Below are 6,000 nucleotides of genomic sequence, written 5' to 3'. Positions count from 1 at the left end.
GGTGGGATGGCCTTAATTTTTCTCGGCCTCCACAGTTTGGTGTGAGTCTGCTTGTAGACTCACTGTACGTAGGTGTGCACATGTATGTTTCTGTGTGTTTATATTCACATACACATATCCACATGTGTGTATGCTTTTTCCTTTTTTTAAACTTTTAATTTCTTAATTTTTTATTGAAGTATAATGAACACACAGTGTTATCTTAGTTCCAAGTGTACAATATAGAGAGTTAACACTTCCATATGCGACACAGTGCTCATCTCCACGTGTGCACCCCAACTCCCGTCACGGCCTCTCCCCCTCTCCCTCTCCCCCTCCCCCTACCCCACAACCACCAGTGTGTCTCTGCAGTTCAGAATCTGCTTGCTTTCGTTTCTTTTTATTTGTTATTTTTTTGTTGTTGTTTCTTAAGTTCCACGAGATGACTTTTTTTTTTCGTTGAAATGAGCTTATGCTATTTTTGTTTGAAAACTAAGACTTCAGTAGGAGTCTTTATAAAATGTTCTCAGCCACGCCAGGCTCTCTCCCAGCCTACCTTTCCAAATCTTGCTGGCAGATCTTTTCCGAGAGTCAAGTAGTTCCCAGATAAGCAGCCCCAGGGACTTGTCATTTGCAAACAGGTTGTGTCACTTGCAGAAGCGAAGGAGGTGTTGTGAATGATTTCCCAACACACTCACAAAAAGAGCAAGCCGGGGAAATGTCCAGCACTCTCCGAGATCTAAGAAGTCCTATGCCACAATGATGACGGGGACCAAGGAGGCACAAAACTAGGTAAAATCGACACGCGTGGCGTTACTTAGTCTGGGGACGTAATTCAAGCTTTGTGGATATTTGTGTGTTGTGGGATCAAAGGCACAGAATTATCTTTGGAGATTTACCAAGGTAATTTTTAACATCCCTGCAGCATTACCTGTGCAGACAAAGTAATGGGTTGAAAACTACCCAGAACATTCAGGTGTAATAACCACTTGGCCCGAGTTGGGGAACTGAGGTCAAATGTGCGTTTGGCCCTCGGCTGCCCCAGGGACAGGTCCAGCTGTCTTAGTGGCTCCCAGGGCTCAGAGAGATGGACCCGGTTCAACCAGAGGGCGTCGGACTCTGGTCCCCTGGGCTCACAAGATGCCAGGCTGGAACTTTCAGTTTCTGTGGGGATGAGGTGGGTCTGGGTCAGCACCTGTGGAACCGAGCAGCTGTGTGAGTGGCACCTGCCGTCCCATCACCTTCCCCATACGTTCTATCACGTGAGCTGTTTTATTTGGGGGACAGTGTGCATCCTCCCCCCCCCCCCCCGAACTCATGTGATTTCTCTATTTGCTTCGTGGTTTACTATCTGTTTCCTTCAGTGGCTTTGAACTGTCGAGGGAACAGGGGCCCCTGCCCACTGTCAGTGTGGTGGCCGTAGCACCCAGAACTGTCCCTGGCACAGGCCAGGCCCCAGCAAGTAGCTTGACTGCCTGCAGAAGGTGGCCGGGCTACTCAACCGGCAGAAGGGCCACTGGACGGAAAGGAATGTGGAGAACAGAATGCTTGTGTGCGTGTGCCGGAGTGTGCACTAACCCAGCGCCTCCCTCACCCCACCCCCTCCCAATATGCAAGTATGGCATGAAGACTTTCCCTTCTCTGACTCAGTCCATGTTGCAGTGCTGGCAGGGCACGTGAAGGGCGTTCCCAGTGCTCGCCATGGCCCGCTGGTCTCCTGTTTGGGACAAGATGAAGGGGCTTGGTCTTTCCAGGTGCCCTGGCGCAGAGGGTCTGCAGATTCCTGCCACAGATGCAGGCTGCAGTCAGGCCACTTGTGTGGCCCAAGTGGAAAAGCATGCGAGGGACCCCAGGGACAGAGAAGAACCAGGATCTCACCACGGCTCCCAGGGCTGATGTGCCTCGGGAGCACTGTGAGTATAAAAAAATTTTGGAATATAAGACCAATATTTTGGTCTTTCTCTGGGCTGATTCCACTGAGTTTGTCCTAAGGAAGGTCTGCGCTCTCTCTGATAAAGCTGAAGGGGCCTCGGCTGAGGGAGGCCTGGATCCAGGAGGACTCCCACTTGCCTCTAGAGGACTGTGGCCAGGTGGGTCCTCACCAGTGGGCCAGCAGGCTGGCCAGCCCCTCCAAAGCTTCAGCTACTTTGAAACACTTGCTACAAGATCAACAGAATGTTTGCTGAAGCCAGGGAGAAAAGAATATAAATTGCTCTCACTTAAAAAAAAAGAAAAGGAACCAAATATATTAATCTTCAAAGTGTAAGAATGCCAAATGTGAGCAATAATTTGCTCCATTCCTTACATATACGTTGCTCATCTTTACTAGATGAAAGTATAACTAATGAATGGGACAAATTTGAATTAGTGTGGTGCTGTTTTTATTAACAAAGATATCAGGTCTAAATGTCAAGAAAATTGATATTAATTTGCTTATCTGAGTAAGTTCTTCAAAAGAGCCGATCACTGAAGAGTCTTCCCTGGAATTGAGAGTGATCTTTAGCTTCTCAGCAGGAGGTTTTTGCTGATGTTAACCTGTGATCCTCTAGAACTCACACCTCTGGGAGCTTCTGATGAGCTCAGCGTCGGCGAAACAGCGGCATCTAGTGGCTGGTACTATCCCCCACCTGCCAAACTCCTGAGTCTATCTAGAACCTTCAATCTCAGCCTTCAGCCAGACACTGGGTCTTTCACTGAATAACCAGTGAGTGGTCATGAGGATTCAAACAGATCTACAAAACCATCTTTTTTTCATCCAAGTGATAAGGTATTGATGTTAAATGTAAGGCATGAAGCGCTTATTGGTATTTTGAGCCATTTATACCTAGATCTTCAGCCATTTGAGGCTCCCGCTGGCCCAGGTTCACATCTCCAGTTAGGCGTTGCCATTAATGCTGAAGCTGGCCAACAAGTCAAGACAGCTTTCGGGTTTCTGGAATTCCCCATTCTCATCTCGGTCCCAACCACATATCTGCAGGAATGTGTCAATTAGTGGGCACACACGTCTGAGGCTGGGGCCCTCTGGTTATGAGGAAAGCATTGTGGCTGCAACTAAACTCATCCTCATCACATGAACAGTTTGGGCACAGTCCTGGTGGACATCTCTTAAGAAATATTTTGGGAGAGTGACATCGCTAAGATGACGACATAGGTCGTCCCTGCCTTGGCTCCCTGTCACAAGAACAACTAACAACTGTTGGAGAATACTCCTGAGGGAATCCTAGAACCCGGGGTGAGGCTGATGCACCGTCTGCTCGTCACAGGCCAGGACAGATTGCATCAGCCAGGTAAGAGAAGCGGCCACACAGCCACATGTTGACCACGTCGCCTCTTCCCTAGGCCAGCAATGCACCACGCGGAGAAGTCTGGATCATCCAGCAGGGAAAGGGAACCCTGGGGTAACAACTAACCTCCCCAGCACTGTGGGTCATTTTGTGGGCATCTCTAATCTGGTTTCATACTGTGGGGATTGCAGGGAATGTGCAGGGCTGGACCACTGGAAATCTGACCGTGGGACGGGGGGTGCGGCTTGCCACAACCAGCACTGGGACCTCAGCAGACCATGCTCGTGCGTGCAGTGCCCAAGTAGCGATCTCCACAAGGGTTTTGTTCGACTGCAAAACCAGGTCAGGGGTACGGTGTGACCAGGGAACTTGGTAGGGTGCGGATCTGCAGGATTTGGAGCCTCAAATCAGGAATTCTTCCCTCCCTCAAGTCCAGTTTGCCCCTGCCCAGGCAAGGTGCTGAGTCACAGCTCCACTCACTGTGCAGAGTGCCTTCTAGCCCCATTCGAGCAGAAGGGCTGGCAACAATTCCTGGAAGCTGTGCAGGCTCGAGCCAAGAGGCGGGCAAGCAGAGCTGATGGCCCCCAGAACAAAGCCAGTACTGAATGTGGATGCTTCCTGAGCTGCACACAAGCAGGGGAATTTATACACAGCCAAGTCCCAGGGTAGCTCTCAGCCCCTGCCAGCCAGACAGCTTGTTTGGGAAATTGAGAGTAGCCTGGAGCAGCTCCTTCCCAGGCACAGGGGTTGAGACAGCCCCACCCCCTGCAAAGAGTGCCTTCTAGCCCCATCTGGCCAGAAAGACTGGCAACAACTCCTGGAAGCTGTGCAGCACAGCTGCGCATGAGCTGAGAAGCAACCAGGCAGAGCTTTTTGCCCCCAGAGCAAAGCCAGTACCAAGCACAGATCCGTCCTGCTGCACATAAGCAGGGAAATTAATACATGGTCAAGTCCCAGGGTGGCTCCCAGCCCCTCCCAACCAGAGAGCTTGTTTGGGAAATTAAGAGCAGCTTTTCCTCTTCTTATCAAGGCATGGTGTGTGTGGGGGGCGGGGGGCAGGGCTGAGACATTGCCACATCCACCTTGAAAAGTGTCTTCCAGGCCCATTTAACCAGAAGGCTTGGTGACAACTCCTGGAAGCTGTGTGACCCAGCAGTGCTAGAGCGGAGAGAAGGGCAAGCACAACTGGTAGCTCGCAGAGCAAAGCTAGTGGCCCTGTTCTTCCAGGGAACTTGGGGTGTGGGTTGGCTTGAGTTAAGACAAGAAACAAAGAACTTAACCAGCTTTAGAGCTGCTTCTCCTACTGTTCCTGGCCATCCCTGCCACTGAATTCACAGCCCAGCTCGTCACTGAGTACAGCCTTCAGCCTGTTGGACCAAGCAACTTAACCAAAGCACATGGGAAACTGCATAGCCCTCAATAATCCTACATATAGTGGCACTTGAATGGAGAGCCCAGTCAATGACTTCCCCGCTGACAAAACAAAATCAGGGGCCTCACATGACCGGGGAATTCTGGCCTGATTCAGGTCCCCAAATCATGAGCTATACAGGCTCTCATCCTGCTGTCCTGCCAGGACTAATTCATAGCCCTACCTAGTACTGAATATACTACCCAGTCCTGACCATCTTGTAAACCCAACCAGAGAATCCAGCCAACCGTGGAACCCATCCTACAGCTTCTTGGATAGGGAACCAAACTAGCAGCCCTATTCAACTTTTCTCAACCAATAGCACAACTTCAAGTCTCATCCGCAGAGCTGGAAACGTTGCCTTTCCAAAAATAGACCATAATATCAGGGCTCATCTGCCAAGGACATTACCAGCAGACACACCCAGAAACCCAAACTGAACGGACTGGAGAACTGTCTCTGCCAAAGCAAACCTGTGACATCTAGAAGAGGAGCCTATTTACTCAAATATATAGATACCAACATAATGAATCAAGGATCATGAAAAATCAGGTACATAGGATAACATCAAAGGAAACTAATAAAGATCCAATAACTGACCCTAAAGAAATGAAGATCTATGAAGTGTAAGACAGAGAATGCAGAATAATCCTCTTAAGGAAGTTTAGTGAACTGCAAGAAAACAGACAGACAACTAAACAAAATTAGGAAAACAATGTATGAACAAAATAAAAAGTTCAATAAGGAATAGCAACCATCAAAACAAACAAACAAATGAAATCCTGGAGTCAAAAAATACAATAACTGAACTGATGAATTCAGTAGGTTTTAAAAGTAGACTCAACCATACAGAATAAGGAATCAGTGACCTGGAGGAAAGAACATTGGAAATTATTCAGTCAGAGGAGCAAAAAGAAAAAAAAAATGAAAGAATGAAGAAAGCCTATGGGTATTATAGAACACATTGAAATGAAATAATGCTCACATTAGGGAAATTCAAGGACAAAAGAAGGAGAAAGGAACAGAAAACATATTTAAAGTGACAATAGTTGAGAACTTCCCAAACCTAGGGAGAGAAATGGACATCCAGATACATGAGGTCCAAAGGATACCAAATAGGTTGAACCCACTTAGGACTACACTGAGAAACACTATAATTAAACTCTCAACAGTCAAAGACAAGAAGGAGAAGAGGAAGAAGAAGAAGAAGAAGAAGAAGAAGAAGAAGAAGAAGAAGAAGAAGAATTATCATTTTAGGAACAGCAAAAGAAAAGAGAGAAACTACATACAAAGGAAGCCTTGTAAGACTAGAAGCAGATTTCTTAG

At 47.9% G+C, this 6,000-nt stretch overlaps 1 protein-coding gene across 4 annotated transcripts in view; it reads left to right on the top strand.

Annotated features, from left to right (window-relative positions):
* Positions 1 to 635: 635 nt before the first annotated feature.
* Positions 636 to 6,000, top strand: part of UNC93A (unc-93 homolog A) — a 41,214-nt gene continuing 35,849 nt past the window's right edge. For 2 of the 4 annotated variants that reach the window (XM_041746510.1, XM_041746507.1), the window contains exon 1: positions 636 to 771. The gene's annotated coding sequence lies outside the window, so the exon portion shown is untranslated. Of the gene's footprint in view, positions 772 to 3,131; positions 3,267 to 6,000 lie in introns of those variants that run through there. The other 2 variants (XM_041746508.1, XM_041746509.1) reach the window with 2 other exon arrangements.

This window comes from Vulpes lagopus, chromosome 2, assembly GCF_018345385.1.
Source record: "Vulpes lagopus strain Blue_001 chromosome 2, ASM1834538v1, whole genome shotgun sequence".
In the NCBI taxonomy this organism is placed as follows: domain Eukaryota; kingdom Metazoa; phylum Chordata; class Mammalia; order Carnivora; family Canidae; genus Vulpes; species Vulpes lagopus.
The sequence above is the reverse complement of the archived record's forward strand: the minus strand, read 5'-3'. Positions and strand labels throughout refer to the sequence as shown.